The sequence below is a fragment of the Rhinolophus hipposideros genome (assembly GCF_964194185.1).
Source record: "Rhinolophus hipposideros genome assembly, chromosome: 3".
Lineage (NCBI taxonomy): Eukaryota > Metazoa > Chordata > Mammalia > Chiroptera > Rhinolophidae > Rhinolophus > Rhinolophus hipposideros.
Window position 1 is genome coordinate 78,875,703 of NC_138049.1, and position 13,419 is coordinate 78,889,121.

The 13,419-nt window shown below is 33.4% G+C and overlaps 1 pseudogene across 1 annotated transcript; it reads right to left on the reverse strand.

The window, feature by feature from the left end:
• Window positions 1-1,560: 1,560 nt before the first annotated feature.
• On the reverse strand, window positions 1,561-7,774 carry LOC308494360 (ADP-ribosylation factor-like protein 2-binding protein; annotated as a pseudogene). The gene is made up of 3 exons: window positions 7,767-7,774; window positions 1,987-2,169; window positions 1,561-1,926 (listed from the first exon to the last, which is right to left on the reverse strand). The product of its transcript is annotated as an ADP-ribosylation factor-like protein 2-binding protein (transcript).
• Between the last annotated feature and the right edge of the window lie 5,645 nt (window positions 7,775-13,419).

Below are 13,419 nucleotides of genomic sequence, written 5' to 3' on the forward strand. Positions count from 1 at the left end.
GGATCCTATATTAATTTTTGCTCCAAAAGATGCATTAGAGCTGACTATCCGGCTAGGTCTTATTTTCAGAAAAACATGATACGTATGTTTCCAAGGCAATCTGGATTGTTACATTTAAGGAAAATTTAGTTACTGCTAACTCACTCCCAATTTAGTTACTCCTAAATTACTTATAATTGCACTTATAATCTGCCTTCCATATTTTTTTTTCTTGCATAACACCTCAGTTTCTACTCACAGTACAAAAGTATTCAATAAATGCCACATCAGTACAGAAAACACATAGCCTATAGCTCATCCTTTAAAACCAGAATAGGCAGGTGAAAAGTCAATATAGATTCTTATTTTTACTTGGGGGGAAAGAAAAAGTCTAAGGTACACATTGGAAATTGAGCTACTATGTTTCTTCTTTCTAGAGATGGGACATACTAGTTTTCTGATCAATGTTTTTCTATTAAGCATTGTACTAAGCCAGTGTACTAAATCAAAACAGACAGATGACTAGTAAAGCTGTTTGCTGTCTCCTATTCATGCTGAGCTAGACCAGTAAAACAATGTCTTGGAAGGAAGACTGACAGGCCGAAAAAAATGCAGAGTTCCTCTCTCAACAGAAAACCTAATGAATTGATTTATTCAGAAGGAGTTTGAAGCAAACCTGCCCAAACACTTAATATGCTATAAGAAAAAATGTTGTTTAGTCTACTTTCAGCATAAGTATGCATTCATTGGTTCCCAGTAAAAGATAGAATAGAATGCATTTTTGCTTTCATAGCACTAAAAAATAAAAAGCACACAGCATATACTACTTTAATCTTTAAGTGGGTAATTATGGAAGTTCTAAGATTGTATCCATAAGATAAGCGTGAGTATTTATATATACACACACACACACACACACACACACGTATATGCATGTGTGTATATATATATATATATATATATATATATATATATATATATATTTAACAAAAATGCTTCAAAGAGAGTTATAGAAACAGAGGGATTGTATCAGAACCAGCAGAAGACATAGTGATATTGGACTGCAAATGTAAGACTAAGAATTTTCACATGTAGCCTTTAGGTAAAGGATATGTCTCTCAGTTGATTCCTACAGCTAACACTAGCTGTGATAACAGGAGCTCTGGAAATCTCAGGACTGGCAGCTTGCTCCACCCTAGATAGATAGGCCCAATAGTCAAAAGCCCCACTGAGGCTGAAAAAGCTGTGAGTACACAAAACCATTCATGCCAAGTCTGTAGAGACCACGGGATGGTGATGGTGGATGGTTACACACCCACATGTATGCTGGGGAAGCCCCCTACACCCACCCCAAGGGGGATGGAATTTGGTGTGTGGAATTCTGGGTGTGGGCTTGCTTGCTCCAGAGGAGCCCAACTCAGAGAAGCCGCTGACAGAGGAGTCTACTTGGGGAAGAGTACAAGGTTTTTCAAGAGAAAATGTCCCAGGGGGGTCAAGTAATTATTTACTTATTTTTTTTATCCTTCAATACTTGATGTTAGTGAAGAGTTTGCAGTGCAGAAGCAGGCTTTTCAGGAAGTATTAAGTTTTCAGTTGAATCCCCTCCCAGGATACTGGGCTCCTGCAGTCCCGGACAATCTCGTTGCCTGGATTGGGGATCTGGTGCTGCACATTGTTCTGAGAAGCTGGCACAGAGGATGATTTGCACAATGAAGCCACCACTCAACCACTGCTTAAGTCTAGCCTCCGGCCTCCTTTTTCTGCTCTGTAGTCCAGGAACATTTATTTCTTTTTTAAAGCCAGAAAAATCCATAAACATGAGCAGCATGTGGAATGTGCCACCAGCTACTTCATCCTTATGGCGCTGTAGGTGGTTGTGAGAGCCGCCATGTTAAATCCAGGACTCAGCTCTAGTTGCTGTTCTTCAATACATGTTTCTGCCAAAGAAATAAAACAAAACATTTGTTTTTGTTTGTTTGTTTGTTTGTTTTGTTTTTATGTGTGTTTGTTTGTTTTTACATAGAAGTATAGGTGAGTTATTCTCTCTGTGTCTTCAAACTCCTGGTAGTAATTATCCATTAAATTTGTCTGTAATACCTGGAACTCGTCGTCCATGATCATGTCCTCAAACCTCCAACCACAGCATTAAATTCAGCATCAGAGGTGGAAGAGAAAGGCAGGCAAAGCTTACTTCATTAGGGCCTCCACTGATGGTACCCTGGGCTGCTGAGCGGGCCTGCCAGCCTCCTGCCCGGCCTGTGCCTGGGCCCAGCCTTAGTTCTGCTCCACAGCGCCCCTTCCTTCATCGGGGAGACCTTGCCTTGAAGGCCACGGCTGGCTCACAGCCCAGCCGGGTCAGCACGTGTGCTGGTGGCCTGGCCTCAGGCTCCCCTGATGTAGCCTCGTGCCGGCTGGCCTCTCCTCCTGGTCAGGCCTCGGTATGCGCAGCTGTAGCCTCTAGGTCCTGGCATGTGTTACTATTGAGCTGCAGGCTCCTCCCCTCTGCATTTCACAATTATGTAATATTTAAAAAGCAAATGCTCACTAAGAAAAAAATAATACCGTGTTTCCCTAAAAATAAGACCTAACCGGACAATCAGCTCTAATGCATCTTTTGGAGCAAAAATTAATATAAGACCCAGTATTATATTATATTATATTATATTATATTTATTATATTATATTATACTGAGTCTTATATAAGCCTGGGTCTTATGCTATATTACATTATATTATATAAGACTGGGTCTTATAGTAAAATAAGGCTGGGCCTTCTATTAATTTTTGCCCCAAAACACACATTAGAGCTGACTGTCTGGCTAAGTCTTATTTTCAGTGAAATACATTATGATAATTAAAGTTAGAACATATCGACTTCAAAATTTAACCATTGCATAAGTGCTAAGGAATTAAATTTTATGAATAAAATTCAACATGTTAGGTTTTCATTAATAATTAATATTGCAAACATGGTTCAACAAAAGTTTATTATTTTCATGCTCCCCTTTCACAATCTGTCTTCAAGCATCTTCATGATGGGATATCCCCCTATAATCTTCTCTTAAAACACCTTAGTTAGCATGGCCACAGAATAGAATGAACTTATATGTCTGAGTTAAGTACAACTTCATCCTTGCAATAAATATGATCCTTCATCTTTGAAAAAAAAAAAAAAAAAAGGCCAAAGGTACACATTGGCTGCTTTTTATAGTTCTCTTTAGGCTCTACTCATACTCACTTACAATGGATAACTTTGTCTATTTTTATTTATAATATATTTTTTCCTGATATTCTTAAAGAATTGCCATCATACTGTTTGTGTGCTGATCATAGGTAAAATATTTTAACATCACTGATATTTCCATATAAAATGTAATTCCATAGCACAATGGAATGGGTACAGTTTGGGGGTCACTGTTTCAAATATTACATTACCAATATTATTTTTTGATAATGTTATTCTTGTGAACATTGATTTCTAACTATTAAATGATTATATTCTATTGTGTAACTGAAGCATATTTTGTGTAACTTTAGAGCACATACTTTCAAGTGGCACTACTGCCTGGCTATAGATTGGGAGGATTAATTGGGAAATTCAAATAAAATATTTAATAGCATATGCACATATCATATAAATATAACTGCAATTATACATGGTAGTTTATAAGTTATCAATGACACGACTCAATTTAGATAACATCTAAAAGAGTTGTGTTTTATTAAATGAGTCCTCTCATCAATTTTTCATAATTTTTGAATTTAGAATGAGACTAAAATCGCATAAACTTGTGAAAGACTCATTATTTTTAACAAGAGCTGAGTGAATTAAATTAGTTTCCATAGATTTACTATCAAATTTTCTTTACTTATATTTTAAGGTAGTCTTTAAATAGACACATGGAATTTCTGAAACCAAAGCTAATATCTTTTTAACTTTAGCAGAAATGCAGAAACTTCAAAATGAGAATTGCCAAAGGGAGAGAAGGACTTTAACTTTTGAGCTTGAGTCACGGTATTTGTGTGGTTCCAAATGTTAGAAATCAATTTATGTGCAATTATTAACATTCTCATACTTCTGTTATATGTACAAATTGTTTATTGAGAGGTGAATCACCTTCTAGCTGTAGTGTTAGACAAATACCCCAAAGTCCAGGAACTACAAATGAGACTTTAAGTGTTCCCTTCTAACAAATATCAGTGTGATTATGGTAGGTAATTTTAGGCCAGTTTGTTGCGCTGTTGTGGCTGCCTCGATGTCCTGAATCAATTTAAAATGTTTTCTTTTCATGATCATTTTAACTTTGGGGAGGAGCCAGAAGTCGCACAGTGCCAGATCCAGTGAATAAGGTGAATGAGGACACACCGTAATGTTTTTGTCTGACAGAAATTGCACACCAGAAGTGATGTGTGACACGGAGCATTGCCATGATGGAGGATGAAGTAAAGGCACTGAGGACAGACGGACTTCCAGAACGGCTTCAGAAAGTGACAAGAACAATGGGATAAGTGTGTTCCAGGCAAGGGGGGGGGGCGGGTATTTTGAAGGGAATTAAAGGCAATATGTCTTTTACTGCAACAAATACATATATTTTTATTTAAACATTCACTGTATCTTTTGATCACACCTTCTATGGGACTTCTGTTCAGCTAGACTTCAGGTGATTCTCAATGATGGTTGTTCAATAGTTCAGTGATAAATTTGATGTGGTCATGAGAGGAGGCAAGCACAAGATGTATCTATACTGTAATTTGACCAGAAGCTATCTATTTTTATTTTTTATTAGATAATTTATTGCATCTATTTATTTCTCTCAAATAAAAGTTTTCTGTGTTTGCTTTGATTGTTTTAAATATGTTATTTATTCATGGATACCACCAGAAATATATGCAGTTATGAGTGTAGCTTGTTGGTGATATTTGAACCAACTGTGATAAATCTTTTATTTTTACTTAAATGTTAATCGATTTTTATTTGTCTCAGTTCAGTTATAATGGTCTACATTGATTTAATGTTTTTGTTTTGTTTTATTTTGTTTTTTTGTAACATTGCTGTATAGCATTACATAAATGTGGGGTGTACACCATTATAATTCGATATCTGTCAATCCTATAGTGTGTGCTCACCACCAAAAGTCTAATATCCTTCTGTTATCATATATTTGCTCCCCTTTAGTCATTTCACACTCCCCCTACCCACTTCTCCTCTGACAACCACCATTCTGATATCTATGAGTTTGTTTTTTGTTTTGTTTCATTTGTTTCATGTAACATTTGTTACATTTTTGTTTTATGTTCCACATAAGTGAAATGATGTTTTTTTATTCTTTTCCATCTGAGTATTTCACTTAGCATAATATCCTCAAGATCCATCCACGTTTTTGAAAATGGCAGTATTTCATCTTTTTAATGGCTAAATAATAATACACACACACACACACACACACACACACACACACACAGAGGGTGCCAACAATGTATACAAATTTTAAGGAAGGAAAAAACTGTATTAAAATAACACGAGTGGTAACCACTTTTAGCACCTCTTGTAATTGCAGAAGTCAAACATGACTTGCATTCATCTTTTTTTATCAGCACATATTGAATATTAGAATACTATTTTTTCTCTGTCTTAAAATGTGTATTTTTTGGCATTCTATGTGTATGTGTGTTCTTTTAAATTTTTATATGTATTTTATTTATATATTTCCAGATATGTGTATATGGGTTTATTTCCATATCTTGACTATTGTAAAAAATGCTACAATAAATATAGGGATACATATATGTTTTTAAATTAGTGTTTTCATATTCTTTGGATAAGTATCGAGAACAATTGCTGCTTTCCATAGTGGCTACACCAGTTTACATTCCTACCAACAGTATAAGAGGATTCCCTTTTCTTCACTGCCTTTCCAAGACTTGTTATTTTTGTTTATTTCCATGATAGCCATTCTAACAGGTGAGAGGTAATATATCATTGTGCTTTTGATTTGCATTTTCCTAATAATTAGTGATATGAACATCTCTTCATATGCCTGTTGGCCATCTGTACGTCTTCCTTGAAAAAAATGTCTATTTAGACCTTCTGCCCATTTTCTTCAACAGATTATTTTTTGTTGTTGACTTATATGAATTATTTATATATTTTGGAAATTAACCCCCATTGGAGTATCATTTGCATATATCGCCTGCCATTGGGTTTGTTGCCTTTGTTTTGTTGATGGTTTCTTTTGACGTGCAGAGCTTTTTTGCTTGATTCAGTAACATTTTGTTTGTTTGTTTGTTTGTTTTTGTTTCCCTTGCCTATGGACTCAATTTCACAAAAACACCACTGAATCCAATGTCCAGAAACTTAGTGCCTGTGTTTTCTTCTACGTATTTTATTGTTTCCGGTCTTATAATTAAGTCTTTAATCCATTTTGATTTATTTTTTCTGTATGGTGAAAAATAATGGTATAGTTTCATTATTTTGCATATGGCTGTCCACTTTTTCCAACACTATTTATAAGGGAGACTTTCCTTTCTCTATTGTGTATTCTCTACTCTTTTGTTGTGCATTAGTTGCTCGTGTGTGTGTGTGTGTGTGTGTGTGTGTGTGTACTTTAAATTTCAACAGTGATTACTCTTAATACTATATTACAAGGAAATTTTCAGTACCAATCTGAGATCTAAGTCACTCTAATTTAACTCATCATGTCACATAACTTTCAAAGTATGAATTATCCTAGTACAGCTAGGGATTCCATCAACACATGGACAAGCAAGGACTCCATCATATTCTGAGGAGATTCTGACCATTCAAAATGACCTTTAGAACAACAAGCCAGGGAAAACATTTAATTTACAAGCATTATGGACCAATATGGGTCATACTTATTAGGACAACTAATTAACTCAGAGAATCTACTCTAAATAAAAAAGATGAAAAATAAACTGTATGTGTACTGCAAATCCTTGCCAAAACCACTAAATTTATAAAAGGAAGAGTTTCAATTTTCTGTTTGATGGACTGAATGGGAATCAAGCTCAAAAGTCTGCAAAGGCTGAGCATTCTCCACTAGATCCCTTCTTACTCAATACACTGCAAGAAGGTTTCCATTATTTGAAGTAAAAATTATGGAAGCTTATCAGCAGAACATTTTATTGCCATTGGCTGGTAATAATCTAGACTGTGACCCATACAACCTTATTTAGTTGAAAAGGAGAATAAAAAGAACATTTATGTCATGATTTATTAATGAAAACCATGAATTGCTTCTCAGCATTAGATTCACATTTTCCAAATAAACTAATGATGTTTTTCATCTTGTTAATTTTTCATTTTAATGCTTATTAAAATCATGAATCATGTCATTTAATGAACAAACTTAAATATTTCACTGCTTGTTAATAAGAAAAACCCTCATCCTCCCAGCTATTGCATGTATCGCATATTTTCCTTTTCTGTCTCTCTGCCTTTGTTTACTTTTAAATCTTTTTGGTAGGTGTGTTTGTGCAGTCTTCATCTCACCTTTTAGATTTGATGAATGTCATCATTTTTCTACTTTAAGATTTGTATCAGCTTGTTGAATGCCTGATGATGCTATTTGATTTAACATTGAAACGGGAGGCTAGACGTATTTTAACAAATATGCTGTTGTCTATTTTTAATCCATCTATTTGTATCCACCACATGAGACTTTTGAAACTAACTAGAGACTATGAGAAAAAGCTTGCATGAGTATTCAATGAAGAAGGAAGAGGGAAGGAGAAGGTGGAGAAGAAAATGTTTCAAAATTACTTACCTTGTCATGTCAGTGTAGCCATAGCACAAAATATCCCAAAGTGAACAAAAAACACAAACTCTAATACGTTCAACAGGCATAGTCAATTATTTCATCTAATTTATTCAGTAGTATTTTTGAAGAAGAATGTAAAATCTACTAATTCCAGACAATGCTTTAATATTTCATAAAATGAAATAAAAAAAAAATAGTTTGGAATTATTTCCTAGGGAGAGCCCCACAAGATAGTCCCTCATATTTGGTATTAATGTGTAATAAGATCATTTCTCTTACTTTAATGGTTTCTAGGAAGTATGCACAATAGAAAGTTTATAACAAAGTTGGTTCAATAAAAGTGTTATACTTGCAAGCCTGTCAATTAAATTTGTTCAAACTGATTCAATTCCTATTAAGGCAAAATGTTCCAAGAGATTATCCTGTGCAGATCTTCTCAATTGCTGAACAAATGAAATAAAGTAGAAAATCTTTGGGCTTTGATTATCTATAAAAAGTTAGTGCAGGAAAGAAGTCTCACATAAAACATATAAAAATAGTTATCCACAGCCGACTTTATTTTTGATCATCATAATGCTTTACCTCTATGTATGTTTTCATTTATATTATTTGTCAATGCCAATATAATTGAAGGTACATGAGAGCAGAATACTTTGTGTTTTTTTTTTTTTTTGCTCCCTGATATATTCTACAAACTGAGAACAGACTCTGATTCATAAAAGTGTTTATTAAATATTTATTAAGTGGATTCATGAAATATAGACACGATACACCCTAAGTAGACCATAAAAACTAACAATAGGTAGGTCAGAGATTGACCACTCTATTGCATAGAAAACAGTCTCATGAATTTTAGTTCAGGAAAGTTTCCTGTTTCTTTTTACAAACCTCAATAGGGAATACCCTTAGGGTTTTGCAAAGCAAATTAGTTAATATGCAAGTACACTAGAAAACATGGTCAGTTATAGCTGCAGCTAATTATTAACCCTAGCCTCTTTGCTTTACAGTGATCTGTCCCTCAATATTTTCCATGAACAGGGCCACTCCCTAGTTTGGCCCACATTAAAAGCAATTATCACCATTCTCACGTTGTTGAGTCTTAACTAGGTTCTTCCTAAATGGTGTATCCAAAGAAGCTCATTGATTTTTCCCACCACAAGGAATTAAATGTTTATGCTCTACTCAATTTTTGTAATCTAGATCTACATATCTTGACAGGATAAAAAATTAATAATCATAGAATCCTAAACTTGAATGGAAAAATGGATTAATTTCTCCCAATAGTGGCAGTTCTATGGAACATATGACACATTGACCTAAATTTAGTCCAGACAAAAAAAAGTATGATAGAAACTTAAACTTTAATATCTTGCTTTGTAATATTCCTTTTAAACTTTAATATTGTCTGTTATCAGAAAACATGACTTTTAGACAATAAGTATTTTCATATCCGTGAAGTCATCTATTGTTATAACCCAAACTAAAGATAAATAAAAGTGGTTTCAAAATTAATACTAGTTTCATAAATATGAACCTGGCAAATTTTAAGGATATAGTTTTTCATTATGTGCATATATATTGTGTTTGTATATATATGTGTATATATATGTGTATATATATATGTGTGTATAGATATGTATTTATATGTGTATATGTCTGTGTATATACATTACGTGTATATATTTAGATATTTACTTCCAAATTGACACATTTTTTTGACTTCTAAAACTCTCCAACAAATGCATGAATAGTTATTGATAAAGAACAAAATATTTCACTTGGCTCATAAAACCCTACATAGTCTATAATCAAATTTTCATCTCATCACACACCTATATCTTTCTTCATCTCTATATTCTATTAAGAATCATAGTGCCCAAAGCATAATCCCCAATGATAAGTGACCTTTGGACTTGATATTCTTTGTGTCGAAGATGGTCTTTTCATTTATTTTCTATTTAACTCATCCTTTCAGGTTTAAAACACATATGGACTAGGATATCTCTCGTTTAAAGTATTTATCAGACTAATATATATATATATATTATATACATATACATATACATACATATACATACACATACACACACACACACACACACACACACACACACACACACATATATATAGTTCATGAGTGTAGGTAGAACCAGGAGATATATATATATATATAATCACTCCCAGAGCCCAGAGCTTAGGTAAAGACCCATGTTGCTGGGAGAGAGGGAAGGAAAACAACAACAATAACAACAGCAGCTAAACATGGCATGGGGAAGAAACAGTACTGGGCCAGTGGACCCTAACTAATATTATTAGAGTTATGGAAGAGGGAACAGGACAATGTATTCTGCACAAGACCCACCATAATTACAAGGCAGAAAATGCTCCCATTATGAAGCATTATGCTTCCATTATGGAAGCAAAATGCTTCCATTATAAAGAAGGAGCACAATACTGAGAAAAACACACCACTAAAACTGAGGAACAACTCTTAAGTAGATAGGACTAGGATAAGAAAGAATGATCTCTTTCACACAAGATAAGTAAGTCCATATATATATATATATATATATATATATATATATATGATAATTCCATATATATATGATAATTCCATATATATATATATATATATATATATATCCAAAACTAATTTGCTTACTAATGTTCTATTAGGTATCCTGCATTTGCTGGGCAGAATGTTAGGGGTCAATGTAACATTATGACACATAAAACCCTGATATGTCTCCTCATGATGGTCATGTAGTAGGGTCAATAAAGGTTTTTCCAAAGTTTCATTTTATAAAATATGAATTGGGAAAATTGCTGATTGTTCCTCTATGAAACACAGCTGTGTTGTTGATGCCTGTATAAAGACAATTCTCCTGAATTGAAGAAATGGACTATACAAACTTACAAAATTGCAAATGTTTGAAATATGTACCATGGGTTAAGCATGGAAGTGAGAGTGTAATCTTGTGAGAAAACTTGATACTCCAAGTTAAGATGTACAGTTTCATTTTTATTTCTAGTATATTTTAAGCAGGTATCTATGTTAAAGTGACTTAATTATTGTGTACTTAAGTAAAGTGGGATTGATTATTATGCTCACCTAACAAGATTTTTTTGTCATTTTACAAATGTCTATTAAACATCTGCTATGTTCAGATACTGTCCTTGCAAGTGAAATATAACACCAAAATTATTGCTTTCAGCGAATTTGCATTATTACTATCAGTGGCAAAACAGGAAAATATATTTTTAAAAAAGCAATGCCAAAATGGTAAAATATTACGTAAAAAGTAGATATATTTCCTTAAGTAAGCAGTATTAATATATAGTGCTTTTTGCTCACTCTAATTTTGTGATTTATAATTATGTACTACACATCCTTGTCATTGCTGCATTTTAAAATTTATTTTTTTCCCTTTATATGTTAAATGTACAACTAATATTTAACATATTTTGGGAACCATGCTAAGTGCTTTACCTACAGTGTTTTATTCAATTTTTACAATTAAATAACAGTGTACCTAGTATCATTAGCCTCATGTCACATATAAGGAAATTAAGCGAGTATCATAAAATCATTTTCCAAGACCAATCAACATAGAAATGGTAGAAAAACTATTACTCATACAATATTAATCCTCTTAATCTTTATGCTACGTAGCCTCCCATGCTTGTCAATGTTACTAAATGTTATTAATACTGTATCATAATACTGACAATTATGTAAGTCACATAATTTAGGTTTACACAGGGGTCAGCAATCTTTCTGTAAAACACTACATACGATCTTTGTTACATTTTTTCTTGTTTTGTTTGTTTTACCATCGTGTATATATAAAAACACTTTTTCCACTGAAGAATACACAAAATCAGATTAGGCATGTGATCTATGGATCACAGTTTAAAGAACATAATTAATGGTAATGAAAATAAGTCTTTTTTTTGTTTTTGTTTTTTTGGAAGTGTGCTTCTGTTTTTGCAATAGTTTCTCAATGTGTAACAATATATTATGTAATATATTATAAATGATCTACTAATTACTCTCTCTTCTCTTTTTACAAATATTGTTTTTGTTCATCATTAGATTGAACAAATAAAAAATCATTTTGAGAATATTTAAGAGTAAATTTTTAAAAATGTTAGTACTTTTAAAAAAAGTCATAATTTTGGATATTCTGTAAATGAAAAATAAATGTTAACATCAACTAGAGTTAGAAATTTATGTGAAGTTGAAAACAAAATAATAAGTCCGTTGGTTTGCATTTTACTTTCATATTCAATAGACAGTAATTCTCAACTCTTGAAAAAGAGAAAAGATGCCAATATTGGAAATTTATTTAACCTAGATTATGTGCTATCGAAATTTGAATATTAGTGATGAGGAAATATGTCCTAGAAATTTATTTTACCTAGATAAGTGCTATCTAAATTTAAAGATGAATGAATATAATAATTGCTTCTTCCTAGAATGTAAAATGTTGGAAAGGGCATCACTCTGAGTATAAAAATGTGTAATGTTTATACACACAATAAAAGCATAACTAGCCTTAAACCCATCAGAGAACTGAAGTAGCAGTGTAACCAAGCATCTAACCAAAAAATAAAAGAAAAAAAGATTGAGAAATGCAGCCTCACTTCCCGAGGTGAGAGGCACATGCACATTGTCACATCTTCACAGAACGTAGGAGAAAGAGAGTCCAGCTGCCACACAAGTGAGTAAGTAGAAATCAAGTAAAGTTTTAACAGTTTGGTAGAAGCAGAATATGGGCTAGTCTGAAAGTTCTCTGGAGTTGTGGTGAGGGACTGACACAAGAAGAGTTCACACTCTCTACTGGTGTTGTTTCCATGACCTCCACCGGGTCCTGAGGAAAAACACTGGGATATTCTACTTGGGGGATTGAAGCATGGTGGCAATTAATGGTGCAAAGCATATGAATTCCTAATTTGATGTCCAGCTTCTCTCTAAGGACCTAAAGCCTTTTTGTGCTGGTGGAGGGGCAGCAAACACTCAAGTCACTCCCAGAGATCAGGTAAAGACCCATGTCACTGGGAGAGAGATAAGGAAAAAAAAACAACGATAACTAAACATAGCATGGGGATGAAAACAGTACTGGGCCAATGCATCCTACATTAATATTATTAGATTTATGGGAGACAGGACAATGTCGTCTGCACAAGACCCACCACAGTTGCAAGGGAGAAAATGTCTTCCATTATGAAGAAGGAGGGCATACTGAGAAAACACAATCCTTCCTTTGATTGTGAACATTGATGATACTTTATTCATAAATGCCTAAAACTGGTAACAGTCCAAATGCTTTTGAACAAATGAATGGATAAGGCAATGCTATGCATTTGTGCATTGGAATACTACTGAGCAATAAAAGGATCAAATTACTGGTATCTGTATTAATCTCAAATATTTTATGCTCAGTTTAAATAGACTAAACTAAAAAAGCTGCATATTGTTTTATTATCTTTTTATGGTTTTTCTGAGGTAGTCAACCTAGGGTGTTAAAAATATTTTTGATCTGCCAAATTCCTGGAAGTTAGCAGATATGCATCATTAAAACCATCAGGATCCTTCACTTCATTATAGTGAAGAATTTCAAACACGGGCAATGATTGATATAATTTAAGTTATATA